Source organism: Podarcis cretensis (assembly GCF_951804945.1).
Source record: "Podarcis cretensis genome assembly, chromosome: 5".
Lineage (NCBI taxonomy): Eukaryota > Metazoa > Chordata > Lepidosauria > Squamata > Lacertidae > Podarcis > Podarcis cretensis.
Genome location: NC_137174.1, coordinates 41161461 through 41173351, shown reverse-complemented (window position 1 = coordinate 41173351; position 11891 = coordinate 41161461). Strand labels below are relative to the sequence as shown.

At 42.0% G+C, this 11891-nt stretch overlaps 1 long non-coding RNA gene across 1 annotated transcript; it reads right to left on the bottom strand.

Annotated features, from left to right (window-relative positions):
- Nucleotides 1-1526: 1526 nt before the first annotated feature.
- Nucleotides 1527-7064, bottom strand: LOC307216168. The gene is made up of 3 exons (XR_013838970.1): nt 6856-7064; nt 2779-2837; nt 1527-1699 (listed from the first exon to the last, which is right to left on the bottom strand). It is a non-coding gene; the product is annotated as an uncharacterized lncRNA (long non-coding RNA).
- Between the last annotated feature and the right edge of the window lie 4827 nt (nt 7065-11891).

The following is an 11891-nucleotide window of genomic DNA, read 5'->3' as shown; positions in this document are numbered from 1 at the left end:
CTTACAGAATTTCAGAGCAGGTGTTGAAATCCTTGGTACGTGTATCTCCCCCCCCCCACACCCCTATTCCTTCTCTCCTTGAATTAACTGAATTGACTTGGCCCCGTAGAAGACTGAGGGGGGGAGAAAATCAGTTCATTTTCCTTTTGAAGGAGAACTTACCTAATTAGCACTTTCTGAAACATTTTACGAACTGAGACACAGCCACCTTTTTAAACTTCTCCAAATTTTGCAGCGCAGTCCTCCAACCAAGTAATATGTACAACAAAATGCATCTCCCAAGATACAGTATGAATAAAATGCATGTGTGGGTGAAAATAATATACAAAAAATGTATTGTATTAAGGAAAGTGTTCTGCAAAAACTAGGCAAAGCTGCATCAAAAAAAGGTCTATATTAGGGAAAAGTCACACTAAAATTCTGTAGAATTTTCGTAAGAAACTCTGATCAAATTACTGTAAGGAAACCCTTGAGGAATGGCAAAATGGTGTGTAAATTAGGGTACCTGAATTTAAGATGCGAAAAATGAGAAATCACAATTGACATATTTACCCATCCCAATCATAGATTAAGCCTAATGCATATTTTCCAAGTCCTTTGGAATATGAGGAGGAGCTATTGTTCTTGCCAGGTGGACGATCTGTATCCAGAAGCCAGAAATTCATTCTGAATTGCAGCACACTCATGGATCACCAGGTTTTGTAATAAAGCTGAATCGTCCAGCTGCCTAGCTTTACAAGTGCAAGACCAAGACATTTTGTTGCCTGAAGTAAATGACAAGATATCATCCTCACTCATTCCACATACCAAATCCAGCCCCATGGGCAGCTGAATCTTGCTTGGTGATGGAGTAATCTCCTCCTCTGCACCTTAAGGCTAGAGCATGCAGTTCAAGTCACATGGCACACACAGCTCTAATTTCAGTACCTTGCCAGTGCTTCCCAACATCTGCTGCTGAAGGCAACCACTCCACTCTACCTAATGGTAGGACTAGGCCTGACAGATATGAATCACATGCAGGTGGGTCATGGAAAGAGATAATCAGTTTGGTGTGGGGAATGAGGAATTAACCCACTATTACTGATGGGAAATTCATGGCCCTCCAGATGTTGTTGGACTCCAACTCCCATCATCCTTGACCACTAGCCATGCCGGCTGGGGCTGATGGAGTCCAACTAAGTTTGGGAGACTGCAGGTTCCCCATTCCTGCTTTAGATTATCAATGGTGCTCATCTAACACATACATAAGGGGTAACAAACACTTGGGACTGCTTTCAACATTGGGTCTCTCTCATCTTTCTGGAATCCTGCTCAGCCTACCTTCCATTTTTTCCTTCCCCAAATTGCTAATCTTCATCTAAAGAATCCAGCAAATATATAGTGTTGGCACAAAGGATGTTTCTATTCAGATAAGCTTTGAATTTTTACATGTCAGAGACTTGTTCCTCAGAACGTATTTCAAGAATAAAGCAGAGGTGTAGAGAGGGAAAATGTGAAGGGAGAGAAATCAAAACAAAGGGGGAGGGCACCCTGTGATGATGTAAAGCATCTTGGTTAACAGATTTTATCTGTTTTGTCAGCTTTCTGTATTGCATTGCTTTATCAGTCCACCATATATTTCCAAAGGCTTGGAGGAAAAGACCAAACTCCTTACACACTGATATTGTTGTCTCTTAGCCTGGCATCTGGAGATAAATGTCTGGAGGGAAAGCAGTGAAAATGGAATACATTTTCTCCAGAGTACAGGCAGACCATACTTCTCCAGAAGTATCACTGGACAATTTTCTCTATACCATTATAGCAAAACTGAAATATTTAGTAATGTGGTACACCGAGTGCTTATTTCCAGACATGTCTTTATCAAAAGAATTATGCATCATATCGCTTAATGGGAGTTCAGAATGACTAAATTGTAGTGTTCGATGAAAGCTAGGAATGGAATCTAGACTAGAGAATCTGGGGAATCTATGAAAGCATTTGCAGCTGGGGTTTACTAGAGATACAAGATGCTGTGCCTTGAACTCTGTGACTGCAGTTCTTCATGGGAGGGTTCTCCCCCCCCCCCCCCACCTCTCACACACACACACACACCAGAATGTATCGTTTCTATACTAATGGAAGTACAAAGACCTCCACCAAATGAAAAATGGGGAGCAGATGAAAGTGCCAGCTTGAAGAAGAGGAGGAAAAAAAGGTTCTGGGAATATTATTTCCTCTCATCAAAAGGCCTCTTCATGCCTGGAAATAACGCTCAGATCATCTTTTTCCACCAGGATGGTGAAGCATATATTCAGATCCACCCACCCCCAGTGAGACAAGATACTCAAAGTGCCATTCCTGCCATCATCTCTAGCATCCTCCTCTGTTTACTACACACTGCCTTTCCCACAGTAACTTGAGTTAGGGTAGAAGGCAGAGGAAGGCAGGATTGGGTATGAGCAAAATTGAGGCAGGGGACTTGCTAGAGGTGGGTTGGGCCTGCCTTGATTTTGCTCACTGTAATACAATGCATAGTTAAGAAGCCCTAATTGAATGCCTACTTCCTCCCTAGTGGAATCAGCCACTGAGTTGGGTCTCTTCCCTTGATGATTAAAAACAAACAATTCCTTAACCCATCAACCCAAGGTACCTGCTGGATACGCTGCTGTAAGAAATAAGAGCTACTTGCATACAATCCAGTTGTAACTAGAAGGAAACACAGGTGTTCCCCATGCAAGTTGCCCCCCTGGCTCTTGTAAACTTTCAGAGCAATGAATCCTCTTTAAATGCCAATGTCACCTTTGTTCCACTTTGTGCAATTCCAACTGTGTGCTTGCTTCAGGATATTTCAAGGAGGCCTGCAAATAGACACAGATGCAAATGTATTCATCCAGCATTATTATTAATCTGCATCACATTAAAGGGTTTTTTAAAAAATAGAAAAGACACTTGCTGTGTGAGTCCGTTAATTTCTTGCTGAATCTCATTCCTGATCTGACACAAGACAAAATACCCAAAAAATCTTCTTTTAGTCCTCCATCAGCAAGTGGGGTCAAACACATTTAGGCAGTAAGGTAAAAAAGGTAGAGGACCCCTGGGCGGTTAAGTCTAGTCAAAGGCAACTATGGGGTGCAGCGCTCATCTCGCTTTTCAGGCAAATGGAGCTGGCATTTGTCCACAGACAGCTTTCCAGGTCGTGGCCAGCATGACTAAACCACTACTGGTGCAACGGAACACCATGATGAGTGCCAGAGTGCACGGAAATGCTGTTTACCTTCCCGCTGCAGCAGTACTTATTTATCTACTTGCACTGGCATGCTTTCGAACTGCTAGGTTGGCAGAAGCTGGGACAGAGCAATGGGAGCTCACCCAATTGCATGGATTCAAACCACCAACCTTCCGATCAGCAAGCCCAAGAGGCTCAGTGGTTTAGATCACAGCAGCAGGAGAATCATAAAATGTTTGGGTGGTATCCTATTAAACAGTTCCACTAATGCAAAGGGCTTTAACTGTGGAATTGAACTTCCCTGCCCTCTTCTATCTCCACAAACCCCATAAATCTGTTCCAGGGTTTCTTTCAACCCTCCAGAGAAGATTTATGGGGCATGCAAGGAGATGAGAGGCTGGAGAGGGTCTATTGTGCAGCTAAAACTCCTTGCTTTAGCTGAACTCTTTAGTTGGATGCTGCCCTTTATGTCAGACTCCATGCTCCAGGAAGTCCTCAGCCATGCACAAAATTTAGTATCCTGGCTGTTGAGGTCCCTGAGACCCCAATTGCATCTGCAAATGTTTGCAAGCAAACTGCACCCTGACTTCAGCTGGTGGCCATATTTAATGGCAACTGACAAACAAGGACCTTTAGATGACCTTTCTCTGTTTATGGAAAGGTCTTTGCAAAATGAGGGTTGCCTTCCACACTTCTGGTGCATGGTGTCACAGGTCTTCTTCAAAAGAATCAATGCAGTCCTCAGATTTGATTATCAGCTTCAACTCTGAGCTATCAATGAGAGCTACAAGCTTGCCTTCTGTGCAGGAACTGTGGCACAGAGCTTGGTGCCATATGAAAATGTCACAACTTATGGACAATTAGTGCTGTTCACATAGGAAGAAGTCCAGTGAGGCAGTATATGCCATCCAAACCCACAAATTTTTATGTCATAAAATCATGGCTGTGCTGTGATTCCAGAGTGCCATACATCTATGATGCAGGCATATATGTGCAGAAGAAAGATGGTACCCCAGTAATTAAGAAATTTGATCAAACAGCGGCTGGGAGACTAAATGCACATTTAGTTTGGGAGGAATATAACAACTGTTTCTTCAGCAGTGTACAACTGTGCCATGGTATTAGAAAATTAGTCAGAATATCAGTTTTCTCCCAGTTGGCACTCTGAAAATCAAATGAATCAGAAATCTCCCCAGAGTCCCTTGTCCACAGACAAGCATGGGACAAGCATCCAACTGATTTATCTGTCCTGTTCATGCAGTTGTGAAATGTGGTTGTTGTGCATAAGTGGCTCAGGTAGTAAGTATTATGGTTGCAAAGTTTGGGGGAAGTCCTACACAGATTAGAGCATCCTAGGACGTATCAGAAGAATGCTGGGGCAATGTAGGAGCAATTCTCCAATTTACCATCATAATAAATGTTGAGATTTTCTCTCTGTTTCTCTTCTTTTCATGTTGACGCTATTCATATTGATGAGTAACTTGACTAGACATTTATTGTCTACCATCTCCAGCTTATACAAAATGTGATATTCTTTCTAAAGTAGACACTATTTTTTTCTGAAGTCATCTCTATAATTTCATTTTGCATGGTGGCAGTATGACGGTCTGTTCTGATATTCAATCATTTTTAGTTGGCCTACGCTAAGATAAATTAACAAAGTCTGAATGTTTTACTATGCTGGTTTTATTTAATGATTTCCAGATCCTGGAATCTGCTAAGCAATTCTTTATATATACATCTTGGTGGGTGTTTTTACATTTATAATGTGTTATTTACTGATTAATCTATTCTGATGATAGCATAAACTGAAATGGTTTCTCTGAAGCACTAGTGAGTCAAAAATTTGCTGTGTTCAAGGCCTAATCCATTGATATAGTGTATATGTAAGATCAATTATCTTACTGTGTATGTTTGATCTTTTTTGGCATCAATTTTCCTCCACACATTCTGGAAATGATACAGAGGCAACTTCCCAGCAGCTGACACAATCACCTTAGTAGTTTTTGGGGGTGGTGAAATAGCAAAAATAATAGCAAATTTATAAGTGACAAAACCTGATAGAATAAGATTTCGGATCTTTCATTGACTTTCTAAATGTGTCAAATTTAACACAGGCAACAGTGTTATTATACCATGAAGTAAATCATGCTGAACTCAATGGGTCTTACTTCTAAATAGCACTGTTCCTTACTGAGCAGAAATTCAATATGAATGGCTTCCTTGTAAGTGCACTTAGGATCATGGGCATCATCACCTACAAAAAAAAAAAATGTGAATGCAATTCTGCATCTCTTTATTAAAGAATAAATTCCACTAGCAGTAGTGAGACTTCTGAATCAAGGCTTTCAGATCTGCAGTAAGAATATGAGTAAGAATGTTGACGAAATGCCTTTTGTACTGATAGGCCAGTAGACTGCCGTGCTGGTAAATGAATGAAATATTTTCTTCACTTTGACAAATGGCTCAGCCTGCAATCAAGATAAAACCTGCTGTTGCTAATATAAATCATTAAGTGTAAAACACTATGAGGAGGGCAGGAGGAGGAAGACCTTTGAATATCTATATCTATCTATCTATCTATCTATCTATCTATCTATCTATCTATCTATCTATCATCTATCTATCTATCATCATCTATCTATCTATGTATCTAGAGACTGGGCTCATTTCTTCCTGTGAAGTTTCATCAAGTCTAACACACAATACAGCCCCCACTGGATGCATAGAGATTCTGAAATGCCCCCTAGCAAAACAGTGTACCTTATGGGAAACAGAATAGTTAACTCTGTGCTTAGAGTCATAGCATGGCATCAAGGAAACATCATATGTCACATGTGTATTGATAGCACAACTCCCTCTGGGCAATAAAAAACAGGGAGACAGCCTTAGCAGAATAAATCCATGAATAGGGGAACTAAAGCTCTAAACTGCTTGCATTCTGGAAGGAGGCCAAGAAACTCGGACATAGATCAGTGGTACTCATCTGGCAGTACTGAAGACTTTTTTCTTTGAATCTCAGACTGGGACTGAATCCTTTAACCACAGAAAGACCTTCTGCGTAGTCCCAACATCCTGAGACTGATCATCAGGCCCCCTGTTGTATTGGACAATGTTGGCAGGAAAGGAAAGTAAGGAAATGACGGGGAATGCTCCGATTTCTGGGTCCAATATTGATATACATAGAAGAACTACAGACTGGAGGCCACTGACTTGATGATAATCTTGGTGGTTTGTAAAAAATCAACAAAATCAATTGCTAATTTTGAAATGAAGAGTTATAATTATCTTGATCTTTCCACTAATAATTTTTATTAATTGTAATAGTCTAAAGGATTTAGCTTTGTACCTTGTTTTATAATGTGAACATTTTGTAATACCTTGCCAGGGGTAGGTAAGGGAGACAAAGTGGACAGGTAACAATTCTTGTTACTATAGAGATGGAATGTTGTGGTATATAGTTCAGGACACAACAGCTGTGCATCATTTCCCTGCCCAACAGTTTCCTTATTGACACAATACTCTTACACGGTTCATGGTTAAATGTCTGGCAACCTGTATTCATTTATTTAGTTAGAATCCAAGCCAACCTCAGTGGATTTTAAAGATTCTTGCTAAACTAAGGGGTTCTTTGTCCTGAGTTCCAATACCTTGGCCTTGCAGAGTTTTCTGCGAGAACTTGCTGTTAGAGGGGTAGATTCAGAAGGCAGAGGCGGCACACTTCTTTGATTTATTATATTCAGCATAAATGCATTAGCCAACACACTACATTGCTGCAGGAAAAAACATGAAAGCAAACTGAGGCATTGCGGAATGAATGATGAAAGTTGTTCAACAGAGGAAACATTACTCACAGCTTCTTGGGGTGACAGTATGGGAGGCCTTTTGGAGAAAAAGATAGGGGAAAAATAGGGAAGTAGAGAAAAGAAATCCAGTGTCAGCAGTTGATCTGGCTGTGGTAAAAGACATCACAGTTCCCAAGTCATTGGCAACTGAAGCATTTTACTATCACAATGCCATTGAGTTTTTCTTCTTTATATACTGTGAATTACTTTTGAGTTTCTGGAAACCAAGTGATAATTCTACGCTCACAAAAACTTTCCTTTTCAACTCTGAGTTACATCAACATTCTTCATACTTCAACACGTAATACCATTGGCTTAAACTTAATCCTACATTTGCTGACTTCCAGTTACCAGGTTAAAATAGTTATAATCAGCTGGACTGTGTATAAAGTGACCAAGCTCTCATTAACAGTTTTATTTCCAGTTGTCAGAGCTAAAGCAATAAAGATAAAACTTTCAAAGTTTGATGGGCTTTTATAATACCTGAATACTTAGCACTAAGGAAATCCAAGTGCAGTCCAATCCCCAACAGTAGGCCAGGATGGTGGCACTCACCTGACCTCCCATCGTCCACGTTGCAGCTGCTTACTGGAAGGTAAACGAGGAGGTGAAAGCTGTGGTGAGGTCACTATGGTGCAAACACACCAGTAGAAGAACCAGATGGATTCTGCTGGTGCATTTGCGCCATGCCAACCTCCTCACTCCTCCCCCTTCTACCTCACAGTAAGTGGCAGTGATGTGGTTGGCAGGAGGTCAGGTGAGCACCACCATCCTGCTCACCTCTGCTGCCAATCTCATACAGTGGTACCTTGGTTCTGGAACTCAATCCATTCTGGGAGTCTGTTCAACACCTGGAACCATTTGAAAACCAAGATGTGGCTTCCGATTGGCTGCAGGAGCTTCCTGCACTCAAGCAGAAGCCACGTCGGATGTTCGGCTTCCGAAAAATGTTTGCAAACCAGAACACTTATTTCTGGGTTTGCAGCGTTCAGAAGCCGATTAGTTCGGCTACTAAGCCATTTGAGATCCAAGGTACAACTGTATTTCTCTTGGGTTGCCACTGAGGGATCAAGTGAGTGTGTGTGTGTGTGTGTGTGTGTGTGTGTGTGTGAATTTGGCCCAGAAGCCTTTCATTGCAGATTCCCAAACTAGCAGATTGAGTGTTAAACCCAGCAATCATGAATCAAATATCCATTCAGTCATGGAATCACAAGAAACAAAGTATTCTCTTTCTGCTCACTTTATCATCTGTGGAATGTGAAAATTTACAGCAACATGACAGACATGTTAAGCTGCTTCTGAAGACAAGTAGTGGGTGGTGGTGGTGAGTGGGATTCTATTAACTTTAAACTCCTCAAGAACTGCTCTTTGTAGTGTATCTATCAAGTTAGAGAAGTATGGTTTTATTTGTTCGGCAACCAAGCCATTTGAGAACCAAGGTACAACTGTACATGTTTATTTGGAAATGATTGCTCCTATATTCAATGGCTCTTACAGTTAAATATTTGGAAGAACACAACCTTAGTAAGACTTTCCAGTTAGATCATTGAGGTTGTTTCCCTAAAATATAATCTAGAGGAGTTCCCTGCCAAATGTCAAAGCATTGTTTATACATCACTGTAATCAATAGCAATGACTTCCAGGAATTGAACATAATTAAATTAGCAATGTATAGACTTCGGTCTTCAGTTGTTTGTGAGGGAAAACGTAGCACTCAAGATGTCAATGTTATAATAACTCACCCTGGGGGGGGGAATTGACTTGTTTTTCTCCTTTGGGAAGTTTTCAACATTACATTATTATGGCAGACATTGTGTCTAAGAATGAGTGCTGGGTTGGATTCCTTCCCTGCATGTTAATTGCTGAGGTCACAAAAGATGACATCAGAGTCAGTCAGAAGTGACCAGTCAGGGAAGGGCCATGGATGAGAGGTAGAGCACAGGGTTTGCATGCAAAATTTCGTTGGTTCAGTATCTGGTATCTTCATACATATTTGGGGACTGTTTGTGTCTGAAACTCTGGCTCGCTATGGTTGAGTCACAGTGTGCTCTACCGCGAGGGTGTGTGACACCAGTACATTACATTTTTAACAAACCAGCTTCAGTCCACTGTGTACCATACATGCTCAGGGCATGTCTCTGAAAAAGTCTGCAGACTGCCTCTCATTGTTTAGAGAATAAGCTCTTCTGGAACGCCTGTGGCTGAGAAAAATTCTCAGAAATGTGGTGCCAAGTCATGGTTTGCCAACCTTTGTGAGGCTGTGGGCAAATTTGCAAACTAGGGTAGCTTGTGAGCCCTATAGACACTCACACACTGAAGCCAAGAAACCTATTTCTATTGACTTTAGTAGAACACTTCTTTCGAATCTATTTTCAGCAGGGGGCGGGGAACACTGTGAGCACCTGGGAAGGCCTCTGTGGACACCCTGCTTCCCAGTGTGACCCTGACTATATTCTAGAGACTATCTCCTGTCTGTCTGATAAAGCTGGATCAGTCTAGCACATTTTAGCCAGTACAAGGAGTCAAGTGTGTGATTTTGTACTGTTTAGTCAAGACCAAGAATAGCCCACCCAGGCTATTCAGGAGAGCAAAAAAGATTAGGTAAAGGTAAAGGTACCCCTGCCCGTACGGGCCAGTCTTGACAGACTCTGGGGTTGTGCGCCCATCTCACTTAAGAGGCCAGGGGCCAGCGCTGTCCGGAGACACTTCCGGGTCACGTGGCCAGCGTGACATCGCTGCTCTGGCGAGCCAGAGCTGCACACGGAAACGCCGTTTACCTTCCCGCTGGTAAGCGGTCCCTATTTATCTACTTGCACCTGGAGGTGCTTTCGAACTGCTAGGTTGGCAGGCGCTGGGACCGAGCAGCGGGAGCGCACCCCGCCGCAGGGATTCGAACCGCCGACCTTTCGATCGGCAAGCCCTAGGCGCTGAGGCTTTAACCCACAGCGCCACCTGCGTCCCACAAAAAAAAAAAGATTAGATCAGAACAATTCAAGAAAAAGACTAGTGAAAGTAGGGATTGAGAATGGATGATGGTGTTACAGTGCAGCGGAACTTCAGCTTCTAAGGAAGAGGAGGAGGAACAGGGGGATCTGCAGTAAAACTGAGGAAGGCAGGCAAAGAGAAGGGGGCAGCTTGCCATTTCACTGTAAAATGGATGAATCAAAGCAAAGTAAAGGGGTTGAAACCATTGTTACATGTGTCCCTAGGAACATGAGGGTGCATGTATTTCACTCACAACCCTTAAACTCTTAATCCCTCTGCACCAGGGATAGGGAAACCTATGGCCATCCAGATGCTGTTGGAGTACAACTCCCATCATTCCTGAACATTAACCATGCAGACTGGGACTAATGGGAGCTGGAGGCCAACAACATCCAGAGAGCCGGTTTCTGATCCCTGAGCTATAATGTAAGTCTCACTATGCTGCATCAATAGATGGCGCAAGGAATAGATGGCAATGCTCATATGTGAGCATCTAAGCTTGGGTAAGCATGTTTAATCAAGTACAGCGGTACCTCGGGTTAAGTACTTAATTCGTTCCGGGGGTCCGTTCTTAACCTGAAACTGTTTTTAACCTGAAGCACCACTTTAGCTAATGGGGCCTCCTGCTGCTGCCGCGCCACCTGAGCACAATTTCTGTTCTCATCCTGAAGCAAAGTTCTTAACCTGAAGCACTATTTCTGGGTTAGCGGAGTCTGTAACCTGAAGCGTATGTAACCTGAAGCGTATGTAACCCAAGGTACCACTGTATAAGAGAAGGTGGAATACAGAACCTAAAGTTAATGGTGGACTCTTTCCTGTATGGGTTTATTTTTAAAAAGAGACTAGAGAAACATCAGCCAGGTGCAGTTTCAGACCAGGGAAACCTGTTTTTACTACTGCTTAGCTGAGGTGGCCCATGAAATCTCTTCTTATTCTATGAATACTTCCTTCTGTTCCATAGCACATAGCAAAATCCTTCCTCCCTGATCCCCGGTAGGGTATCTTTGCTGCCCCCTCTCGCTTCCCTCTGAATTATTCTAGCATTGCCCTGGAGACATCATTATGAATTCAATTCGCTCCACAGTTCTGGGTCAAAGGATACCCAGAAGGATTATGCTGCCTCAAAGGTTTAGGAATCCTTGTTTTCTTTCTGCCCTCCATTCCACATGGTATCCTTCTGGATTAAAGGAAATGGTTAAAAATTAAAAAGCAGCGCTTGTAGATGAAAAACACCTTCTTTGGAGGTGCTGTATGAATTCCAACAATGCAGCTGATGTATTTTGCATTTGAAAACAATGTACTGTGTTTCTCAGCTTGCATATAGGGGTGTGTGTGTGTGATAGGTAGCAAAGGATGTTTTTGTTATACAGTTACTGCTAAACCTGTTGAAATAATAACAGCAATGGATCATGATTCACAATATTGTCAGGCAGGAATTGCAAGGCATCTACATCTAAATTCTAAAGTGATGCTGTTGCTGAAAACCTCTAACTAGCAAAAAAAAAGTGGGGGGGAGGGAATGCGGTTTGCATGACAAATCCAAGTTTGCAGAATATATTTCATGGGGATTTCAGCAGTGCTGTGGCAGCAGAAGAAGCCCTCTATCGTTTCTTTTAAGTCTGTGTTTCAACTCTTCACTTAGATCATTCTTGCATCAGTTCTCCATTTCATAAATCTTCAACACAAATCCATACACTTGAAAATACATGTTCATTTAGGTTGCTTTGAAATTTACCTCCGATTTTAAATCAATTTTTTATTATAAGGCCTGAATGTAAGGCCAACCTTCCTGTAACTGCAACCACCTGAAAATCAGGGTCAGTTCATTACATGGCACTATACAGATAAAAAAATTG